The sequence below is a fragment of the Dermochelys coriacea genome, chromosome 2 (genome assembly GCF_009764565.3).
Source record: "Dermochelys coriacea isolate rDerCor1 chromosome 2, rDerCor1.pri.v4, whole genome shotgun sequence".
Classification (NCBI taxonomy): domain Eukaryota; kingdom Metazoa; phylum Chordata; order Testudines; family Dermochelyidae; genus Dermochelys; species Dermochelys coriacea.
Genome location: NC_050069.1, coordinates 195,441,132 through 195,452,695, shown reverse-complemented (window position 1 = coordinate 195,452,695; position 11,564 = coordinate 195,441,132). Strand labels below are relative to the sequence as shown.

Sequence of the window (11,564 nt, the reverse complement as noted above, 5' to 3'; positions counted from 1 at the left end):
GGGGCAAAGCCTCCATGAACAACCCCCACTCAAGAACCATCCTTCATTCTCTCCCAGTAACCCACAATCTTCCCACCACCTTATTTGGGAGTGTTGCTACTAATATAGGTGGAAATAGATAATTGTCATGCCAAATCCCGGCCTTCAACACACACTCTCTCTGTACTCGCAAAAAGAAAAGGAGTACTTGTGGCACCTTAGAGACTAACAAATTTATTAGAGCATAAGCTTTCGTGAGCTACAGCTCACTTCATCTGATGCATTTGGTGGAAAAAACAGAGAGATTTATATACACACACAGAGAACATGAAACAATGGGTTTATCATACACACTGTAAGGAGAGTGATCACTTAAGATAAGCCATCACCAGCAGCAGGGGGGGGAAAGGAGGAAAACCTTTCATGGTGACAAGCAAGGTAGGCTAATTCCAGCAGTTAACAAGAATATCAGAGGAACAGTGGGGGGTGGGGTGGGGGGGAGAAATACCATGGGGAAATACTTTTACTTTGTGTAATGACTCATCCATTCCCAGTCTCTATTCAAGCCTAAGTTAATTGTATCCAGTTTGCAAATTAATTCCAATTCAGCAGTCTCTCGTTGGAGTCTGTTTTTGAAGCTTTTTTGTTGAAGGATAGCCACTCTTAGGTCTGTAATCGAGTGACCAGAAAGTATGGAGTGTTCTCCAACTGGTTTTTGAACGTTAATTCTTGACGTCTGATTTGTGTCCATTCATTCTTTTACATAGAGACTGTCCAGTTTGGCCAATGTACATGGCAGAGGGGCATTGCTGGCACATGATGGCATATATCACATTGGTAGATGCGCAGGTGAACGAGCCTCTGATAGTGTGGCTGATGTGATTAGGCCCTATGATGGTATCCCCTGAATAGATATGTGGACAGAGTTGGCAACGGGCTTTGTTGCAAGGATAGGTTCCTGGGTTAGTGGTTCTGTTGTGTGGTGTGTAGTTGCTGGTGAGTATTTGCTTCAGATTGGGGGGCTGTCTGTAAGCAAGGACTGGCCTGTCTCCCAAGATCTGTGAGAGTGATGGGTCGTCCTTCAGGATAGGTTGTAGATCCTTGATGATGCGTTGGAGAGGTTTTAGTTGGGGGCTGAAGGTGATGGCTAGTGGCTTTCTGTTATTTTCTTTGTTGGGCCTGTCCTGTAGTAGGTGACTTCTGGGTACTCTTCGGGCTCTGTCAATCTGTTTCTTCATTTCAGCAGGTGGGTATTGTAGTTGTAGGAATGCATGATAGAGATCTTGTAGGTGTTTGTCTCTGTCTGAGGGGTTGGAGCAAATGCGGTTATATCGTAGAGCTTGGCTGTAGACAATGGATCGAGTGGTATGATCGGGATGAAAGCTAGAGGCATGTAGGTAGGAACAGCGGTCAGTAGGTTTCCGATATAGGGTGTGTTTATGTGACCATCGCTTATTAGCACTGTAGTGTCCAGGAAGTGGATCTCTTGTGTGGACTGGTCCAGGCTGAGGTTGATGGTGGGATGGAAATTGTTGAAATCATGGTGGAATTCCTCAAGAGCTTCTTTTCCATGGGTCCAGATGATGAAGATGTCATCAATGTAGCGCAAGTAGAGTAGGGGCATTAGGGGACGAGAGCTGAGGAAGCGTTGTTCTAAGTCAGCCATAAAAATGTTGGCATACTGTGGGGCCATGCGGGTACCCATCGCATCACATCAATCAGACGTCAAGAATTATAACATTCAAAAACCAGTTGGAGAACACTTCAATCTCTCTGGTCACTCGATCACAGACCTAAGAGTGGCTATCCTTCAACAAAAAAGCTTCAAAAACAGACTCCAACGAGAGACTGCTGAATTGGAATTAATTTGCAAACTGGATACAATTAACTTAGGCTTGAATAGAGACTGGGAATGGATGAGTCATTACACAAAGTAAAACTATTTCCCCATGGTATTTCTCCCCTCCACCCCACCCCCCACTGTTCCTCTGATATTCTTGTTAACTGCTGGAATTAGCCTACCTTGCTTGTCACCATGAAAGGTTTTCCTCCTTCCCCCCCCCCCCCCGCTGCTGGTGATGGCTTATCTTAAGTGATCACTCTCCTTACAGTGTGTATGATAAACCCATTGTTTCATGTTCTCTGTGTGTGTGTATAAATCTCTCCTCTGTTTTTTCCACCAAATGCATCCAGTGAAGTGAGCTGTAGCTCACGAAAGCTTATGCTCTAATAAATTTGTTAGTCTCTAAGGTGCCACAAGTACTCCTTTTCTTTTTGCGAATACAGACTAACACGGCTGCTACTCTGAAATCTCTCTGTACTGTCAAAGCTCTACGCTACCCCACGTTCTCTTATGGGAGCAAAATATATCAAATCCAGGTAAAGGTTCTATCACTCTTTTTAAGGGAGTTCATTACTGGGCTGTCTTACCTTTTCCCCCAACCTAGTTTTACAAAAGAAAAATCAACAACTAAAAAAATGTCAGATCTCCCCCTCTATCATGATGGCCGTAGGTCATTTCTGGGTGATAGATGGCTTCTTGAAGGTGCCTTTGTATTGTGGTGGCTTTAACAATATATCTGACATCACACAATGAAAAGCTGGCAGTGTATCTCCTAAGAATAGTTGTTACATGACACTGGAACAGTTTACAAATGTCTGATGCCTATTAAACATAAGCAATTCACAGATTTAGCTGCAGAAAACAGACAGTGGATTTTTAGAAAGTGTGGAAGGAACCAGAATGCACGTCAGATCTTACTCAGACAAATAATTCTGTCACTCTTTGCTATGGAACCATTCAATAATATTTATAAGGCCCTGGGGAAACAAAGTACAGACTCTAAATATGTAAGTCCTCAGATCATAGCTCAGTCCTTCTTAACACCTCGTTTCCCAATCCAACCTGTTCATTTCCTCACTGAGCAATTTACTTCTTATGTTAGAGCCCTATTCTTTTACAAAGAAAGATTAAGCAATATTTACTATTACATTTAATTTTAAAAGCTCATAGTATACAATTGGAAGTATTCCAACAGACTGAGTTCAGAATAGGCTGCTTTGTACTGTAGGCATATAAATGGAGCCATCTTTGGATCCATCTTGTATTTGAATGCAGGCCCAATTTTCAAATATGGGATACTTTAGTAAACCCTATATTTGGATGTTCTAACTGATACTTAGGTATATCACATGTATTTGCATTTGGATTTCCTGTCCAAAAGAGAGACAAGGATATCCACATTTTAAAACTGGGACCCACCTTTGTTTTGCAGCTTTAATAATGACTCTTTTCTGCTTTGTGCTGTTGTTTTTCTCAGCACTCTCAAGCTTGATTGTGATAGCAATAAAATCAATTAATCTTTGCTTTGCTGCGTTGGTCTTTTTCTATGTTGGGTTTCTTCAGCCTGAACTTTTCCCCAGGCTGTGGCCTTCTATAGAGTAGCAGCTGGTTTACTGCCAGTGTCTAAATCTGTACAACTAAAAAAAGGTAGGCACATCAATATCTCCATTTGGCTTCTTACGTTGTCTCTGATTCACCTGGTAGGCATGGTAACAATGTAGAATCTAAGACCATCTGAAATTTGAATTCCCACTGTTGATTTGCATCCTTCTTCCATCTACATCTTCATTTTTCTCCCCCAGTATCAGAGCCCCATTGTACTTGGCCCTGCACAACCATGTAGTAACAGAGAGTTCCTGCGGTGACATGTTTCTCATCCCTAAAGGCAATCTCTGTATTTTAAGGTTTGAGAGATGTTGGCAAATCAGTGTGGAGAAGGTTGAACTGCTTTTGCCCAGGTTGTATCTGACCTGTAAGTAAACAGGACTTTAACTTCTGACATTTTTCACACGCACTAACATCATTTATTTTAGGGTGGGGGAAAAAATCAGTATATTGCTGAATATAGTGGGGAGCGGTAAGAGAGTCTAAGTGAGTAAAAGAACATATACAAAAATGTGTAGACAAAAAAGTGGTTGACTCTAGCTCCTTTTGGTTTGTGATCATGTGCCATGTGTTGCCTTGCAATAACAGCCTTGCCTGGATATGTATTCTTCAAAGCTCTACCCCAACAAAGGTAAAGATACAAACAAAGAAGGTGGAGTTAACATTCATTTATGCGAGAGGATTCATGAACACTTTATAGACAAAAATGTAGTGAGATCAGAACTCTTTGGATTATTTTTTCCCTTTGTGTCACAGTCCAATAAAATATGTGCATACAAATCCAGACAGGGTGGTCAGAGAAAACTGTCAACTCCCTGGGGTGAAGATGCATTTTTCGGTCTCATGCACACTGCTGTTAACAAGTGATAAATATTAGTAAGATGTACTGGCTATAGCTATGCTTCATTAGACTGTGATTTTGTCAGCTCAAAGCTAATCAGTGTTGGATCTGGTCAGTTACTGGTGGGACCTCAAGTCAAAGCTAGGATGCTGTGTTTGTGATTTAGGGGACAATACTCATCCCTCATACCCTTTGTCTATGCTAGCCCTTTGCCCTAAAATTTTCCACTGTTGCTATTCCACCAATGGGAGCCCTAGTGTACCAGCAATCATAGCTACTTAAACAAGTGTGTGTCTGACCCAGTGATTAGAATGCTAGTGGCCCCTAGTGCCTAATCTACACTGATGCTCCTGCTGTTGCTGCCACTGGTCAAGGTTGGATGGTAAGAATGTTTAGAAAAGGGACAGATTCTCTGATGTATTTCTGGCTCCTTTGGGCTTGTCTTCACTACGGGTTAAATTGTTGCTGATGCGATTGATGCAGCAGGCATTGATTTAGCGAGTCTGGTGAAGACACGATAAGTTGATGAGAGAGTGCTCTATACACACATACGGTTATTAGCAGGAGTGTTGTAAGCAAGACACGAGAAGTAATTCTTCTGTTCTACTCCATGCTGATTAGGCCTCTACTGGAGTATTGTGTCCAATTCTGGGCGCCGCATTTCAGGAAAGATATGGACAAATTGGAGAAAGTCCAGAGAAGAGCAACAAAAATGATTAAAGGTCTAGAAAACATGAGGAAAGATTGAGTCTGGAAAAGAGAAGACTGAGGGGGGACATAACCTTTTATGTATTTGAAAAACTGTTAGAAGGAGGGGGGGAAATTGTTCTTCTGGACCTCTAAGGATAGGACAAGAAGCAATGGGCTTAAATTGCAACAAGGGAGGTTTAGGTAGGACATTAGGAAAAACTTCCTAGCTGTCAGGGTGATTAAGCACTGGAATAAATTGCCTAGGGAGGTTGTGGAGTCTCCATAATTGGAGATTTTTAAGAGCAGGTTAGACAAACACCTGTCAGGGATAGTCTAGATAATACTTAGTCCCGCCATGAGTGCAGGGGACTGGCCTAGATGACCTCTGGAGGTCCCTTCCAGTCTTATGAGTCTATGATTCAGACTAACATTTAACAGCAAAAATACTTAATTTTCAAGTTTAACACTTTAGGCTTGAAAGTAGAATGATAGCCCCTGATTTATCTCTTTTAAATACAGGATTCCTGCTTTCACTAACCAGTCACAATTCTTTGTTAAGATAAAGAGGGAATTTTGGTGAGATTAATTTTAAATTGAAAAAGCATTATAGTCTTAATTGTGGGGTTTGAGGTGATTAGTAAAAATGTTTTGAAATACTGCAGGCAGATACCATGAAACAGCTGAGCTTCAAGTGTTTCATTAAGATTTCTTTTTTGTTTTGCTATTTATGAACTAACAGAGGGTTTATTGTGCCTGCTTCAGTTCAGAATTGTTACTTCATTATAATGAGTTCATGGCTTTTTCTGGCATAGTTTGTTTTCTTAATACTGTTCTCATCCAGCTGAAATTTACTGCTGAGGTAGAGTGAAATCCTAATCCCCCTGTGCCAGCCAGGTGTACACAGGAGATAGTTCAGACCCTGATAGTTTGGGGGATAGAATCCTCCACTCTTCCTCCACCCCAAAACTCAGAAGCTGGTGGTGAAGAATTTGAGCAGCTGGACTGCTGTTGCTATAGCTCATTGGCTTGCTGTTCTCTTCCTATATCTGCTGCAGCTTTCCCCTCTGCAACACCTTTACTTCCCATGCCCATCCAGCACACCCACAGCCTCCCATTCTGTGCTCCTGTGGGGAGAAATGCTGAAGAACGTAGTTCCATGGCACAAGGGCCTGCACAGGATCTCTGCATATCCCTTCCTCTTCCTGGGTCACTCATGTATGGTTTTGTTGCTTTAAATTTGGCCCATTCTTCTTCCTGGAGGTTTTAACCTATAGAGAATTTATTTAAATATATTTCACCTTCTGATAAGACATTCAAACAAGATTATCTTAAAACATCCTGATTCTTTCTGTTATTATGCATGAAGATCCTTTATTAAAGTGTGTGTTTTTTCTTGTAAACATTAGCACTGATTAAAAAGAAGTATAAACTGCTTCACCCTGCCCATTAGCATATTGCTTCATAATCCTCTTGATATATTCCTGCATACACAGGCAGAAACTGTCAAAACAGGCTTCTGGGTTGGCAGATTACTTGAATACAAGACCTAATTTAAGGCCTAATTAAAGAAGCATTTGTCTACTGTTGAATTATCCTTTCTAATTTTGAATTTTCTCATATTACTTGATGCTATGTGAATAATGAACAGAGAAATAGGATCTTCCTGATTACTACTTCACCAAAACAGAAATAGTATAATATAATAAGAAAAGAATAGCAGTTTGGTGGATGACCTGCATCTGGCCACGGAATGATAGTTCAGAGTCCGACTGTCTGACTGAATGCTTCTGAAGTAGGTGAACAACAAAACATTATTTGTCTAATCTTGAATTCAGAGAAGTACAATAAAATTCACCACATAGGTTATTCATTGACTATATTTGTGAATTGTTCACCCAGCTCGAATAGATAACCTTTAAAAAATATTTTGTATTGATTTTTTTAAAATAACATCTAGCAAGTCAGTAAGCTGGGTGCAAGCAAACAATATGTGTTTTAATACTGCTAAATGTATACATCTGGGAACAAAGAATGTAAGCCATACTTGCAGGGTGGGGGGACTCTATTCTGCGAAGCAATGACTGAAAAATATTTGAGGTTGATGGTGGATAATAAGCTGAACATGAACTGCCACTGTGACTCTGTGACCAAAAGAGCAAATGCGATCCTGGGATGCATAAACAGGGGAATCTGGAGGAGTAGAGAGATTATTTTACCTCTGTATTTGGCACTGGTGTAACCATTGCTGGAAAATGGTCCCTTCTGGCCTTAGAATTTATGTATATCTAAGTCAGACATATAGTCTTTTATACTTAGAATCAGATCCTCAGCTGATGTAAATTTATATTGCTCCTTTGAAGTCCTGGCTAATCCTGTCAATAGCCTACACTTCTCTTGAGATACATATGCACCCAATCTGTTTTCCCACTCTCATTAAATTAACATGGAACCTTTTTATAATGTAACTCAATATATTGTCAGCTGGGTTGATAGATTAGTTGACTGTGCAAAGTTAACGTTGGTATCTGTCCAATGTCAGACAAGTCATTAATGGGACAGTTTTTGTACTGAATAAACTCCTATTCCCAACAAACACAACCTACAGTGCATAAATTGATTTGCCATCAGTACTCCATTTCTTGTTTTACATTTTAAGGTCTTAAAACATCCAAACAATACAGTGTAAGTCTGGGATTTTCAGAGGAGCCTAATGGAGCTAGGAGACTGAATCACAGAATTCCTGGGTACACCTAAAAATATTTAAATATACAGCTATGAATTATATATTTTAAAATAATTTCCTCCTGTATTTACCTGCAGGACTCAAATTCAGGTTTCCATGCTTCCCTGCAAGAGTTGATGAGACACTTAAATCAGGGTGCAGAATTCAGCCTCTTGAACCACTTCAGGTGTCACGTGATCTTGCAGGACTGGAGTCTTTATTAGCAGGTAGCAAAAACTTTTCAGGTTGCTTTTTAATATATCTGTTTGCAATGTTAAAGCTCTGTATGCAGTAACAATTTAAGAACCTAATCAGTTTTTTATATATTTTAAAGCATCAGAGTATACTTTTATGCCCTGCTGTTGATCAAACTTGAGTTAAATGTATACGTAAACTAGGGATGCATTTGGCCCATTTATTTAATGCATTCTTTCAAGTGTAAAAATGTCTTATGAATACAAATCATAAGGTCATGTTGTTCTTTGTGTGTATGGAATTATTCTTGTACTGATCTGTTTGCAAGGTCATATCCATTCCCCATTTGAATATACTGTTTCCATGTTCCTCATCCACTGGGTTAGTTATCAGAGCTTTATATGGCCTATGTGTTGTGTTATTTTAATTTGGTTTTATTTTATTCATACATATTAAACGTTATTGATCATATTCTGACAAGTGCTCTGCAAACAGATATTATTACTCAGTGTTAACATTTAGCAAAGGTAGTATCTGGATCCTGATTTACAAGGAAAGCTCAGTCCCCAAAAGGAGAAAAGATATACTATTTTTCTGGTGGATGAAAAAACTTAAAGGGCCAGTTAGCAAGCCATAAAGTTATGCTAAAGAAAAATTGCTGTGTAAGGAATAGCCTTCACAGAAATATGAGCCATTTGTTAAATTGCAAGAGAGAGATGGAAGGGCCTGCAGGTACATAAAAACCTTTTCAAGAACTGACAGGGAAAAAATCTCACATACTTTTTATAATTTCTTTGTGCTTCCAAGATGGAAGGCAGCCAGGGGCAACACAATGCAGAGGATGGTTCTCCCTCAAAAAATTGTCTCCACATTTTCCCCACTCTTGCAATTCCTCTTGAGCCTCTTGAATTTACCCAATTGTCATTCTGTCAAGATTCATAGACTTTAAACCAAGAAGGGACATTGTGATTACCTATACAGACCATAGAATTTCATCCTTAATTCCAATTTCACTCCCCATAACTTGTGTGATTAATATCATATTTTTAAAATGGACATATAATCTTGATTTACAGATTTCAGTTGATGGAGAATCCCCCATGTCCCTTGGTAGGTTGTTCTAATGTTTAATTATCCTCAGGGGTAAAATATGTGCCTGGTTTCCAGTCTGAATTTGTCTAATTTCAACTTCTGGACACTGGATCTTATGTCTTCAACTGCTAAATTAAAGAGCTCTTTGGTACTGGATATCTTCTCGCTGTGTAGGTACTTGCAGACCATGATCAAATCACCTCTTAATCTTCTTTTCAATAATGTAGCACAATAGATTGAACTCCTTAAGGGTCAGATACATTAGTTGTCTTCATATCAACCACAGTACTGGCAGTGTGGCTGCTGCTACTAGCAATCTTTAAATGACTTTACAGCAGTGAGTCCAGCTGCTACCATTTCGACTAAAATATATATAGTTAAAGGAGTGAAGAATTAATTTTAATTTCTGCCCTGGTTCCTCTTTCTCAACTTCTTGGAAATCATTTATCCCATTTTCCTCCTGGCGTGGTATCCCATTCCTCCAGAATAACAAAGAAGGACATAGACTTTTAACATGCTACGTTGCCAGTAGTCAGTAGTTGTAGTTAATTGTTCAGTCTATGAACACTTATAGACATCAGTTGAAATAGTCCAAATCAGCAATACCAGGAATTGAATATCACATATATATGTCAAGGTCAGTCTCACAACTGAAACTCTTCATTGACTGAATCTGGAAAATCTTAAGGTGAGTATGAACTTCATCCAACAGCAACATTTTTGCTGCTGTAATGAGATCACAGGAGGGGCAGCTCAACTACTTTTGTCTCTCACTCTTTATCAAGAAAGAAATATTCTATTGGTAGCTATTGAAGGTGGTATTTTCCTCCAGCTGCTTGAGCTGGACTCAGTTACTGAATAAATATTATATGCTATGTTTGTATAAAATACATAATCACACATACATTCAGTGAAAATACATATGCATGTATTCAGTGAAAATGCCTGGTCTGAAGCTATCTTTACTGGTTATTATCATTATTTATTTGTATTGAATTAATGCCCAGAGAGCCAGTCAGAGACTGGTGCCCCACTGTGGCTGGCATTGTGCACACAAGACAAAAAATGATCCCTGCCCCAAAAGTGTTTTGGTCTAAGGCTGCAATCCTGCAAAGAATTATACATGTGCTTAACTTCACTCACTGCGAGTGGTTTTCTTAACTGCAATGGCGCTATCTGCAGTGCAAACATTTAAGCACATACAAAGGTCTTTGCAGGATCAGGACCTAAGTATAAATACTCCAGAATAGTGATGAGAAGCTTTCCCTCAGAATTGTATCTAAGATATCAGAAGAGCCTGTCAGATATATGCTATGTAAAACACCTGAACACACATTTAACTAATTGTACATATATGAAGCATGGGGGTTTAGATTTATAAACTAGGGAGAATAGCTGGTGAAAGACTAACATGCATAGTGTAATAAATAACTTGTGGAGCTAATGATTTGTCTTTCTTAGCACAGTTTTTATTGCCAAAAGGGTTCACTTAATTTCATAGTAATAGGATTAGATGATTCAGGAAATTCAGTATATTGCTGTTCAACACAGGTGCTTTCTTTCTCTATATGGAGGTGCATACGCTCTATGTAGAGTGTATATGTTTTTAAAAGGACTGTGTGTTTATTATAATTTGCAAAGTCTCCCTGAATACGCATGGCCTCTGTCCATGTAATTCAAGAATCCTCCTTGTAAAGCAAGAAGCTTATCTTTCATTCTAGAAGTAATTAGTTGCAAGAGGAGCCAGAAGCATTATAATATTCAGTTATATTTTGTTTTTCCAGCAAGAGAGCAGTAATTTGCAAGGATGACAATCAAACCTCATTAATATTCACTGTCATCCATGGTCTCTCAGACTAAATTTTGAATTGACTAGTGATTTTAGGCACCTTAATTTGTGGGTGACCTATCAGAAATGCTTTGAAGGAAACTGATTTTCAGAAGATAGAGAGCACCCATGCACCTGAAAATGAGGCCCTTCTTCTAAAGGCTCTCAAGTTGAGCACCCAAAATTAATAGTCAGTTCTGCAAATGTAGACTTCCCATCCACAGCATCTTCTCTGTTGGAGCAAACATTCAATTTTTCTGATGATGAAATCTGTAATTTAAGATTTGGGGTTTTTTTTTATTCTGACTGTGCATGATAAACATCCGTTCATACTACACAAACCAGTGTCATTTTCCCCAAAGAATCATTGGACTTGTTTATAGCATAAATTGCTAGATAACTACCAAAGCACAAATCAAGTATTTCTGGTTGATATTAGTAGATATCAGTTTTTTCTGATATAACAGATTGTCCTATTCTGTTTGAACTTTAATACAGTCAAGCAGATGGTTGAAGAACAAAGTATGTTGTTAATTATTTATTCAATGTGTTTGTTGATGGACCTCCATGCTTTACAGATTCTATGTGACATCAAGAAAAAATGAAAATTAATTTATATTACATACTTTTAAGAGTGTGGTTTAACCCTTCAGACAAATATCTCATCCTCAGTAAATTCCACTGATGTATAATGAGTATATTCATCTTGAGCACCACCTCACCCTCATCCACACTCCTTACAACATGTGACCTGGCTATGCTCCATTCC

At 39.0% G+C, this 11,564-nt stretch overlaps 1 long non-coding RNA gene across 1 annotated transcript; it reads right to left on the bottom strand.

The window, feature by feature from the left end:
• Positions 1-2,981: 2,981 nt before the first annotated feature.
• LOC122458940 lies at positions 2,982-8,791 on the bottom strand. The gene is made up of 3 exons (XR_006279303.1): positions 8,656-8,791; positions 7,773-7,962; positions 2,982-3,459 (listed from the first exon to the last, which is right to left on the bottom strand). It is a non-coding gene; the product is annotated as an uncharacterized LOC122458940 (long non-coding RNA).
• Between the last annotated feature and the right edge of the window lie 2,773 nt (positions 8,792-11,564).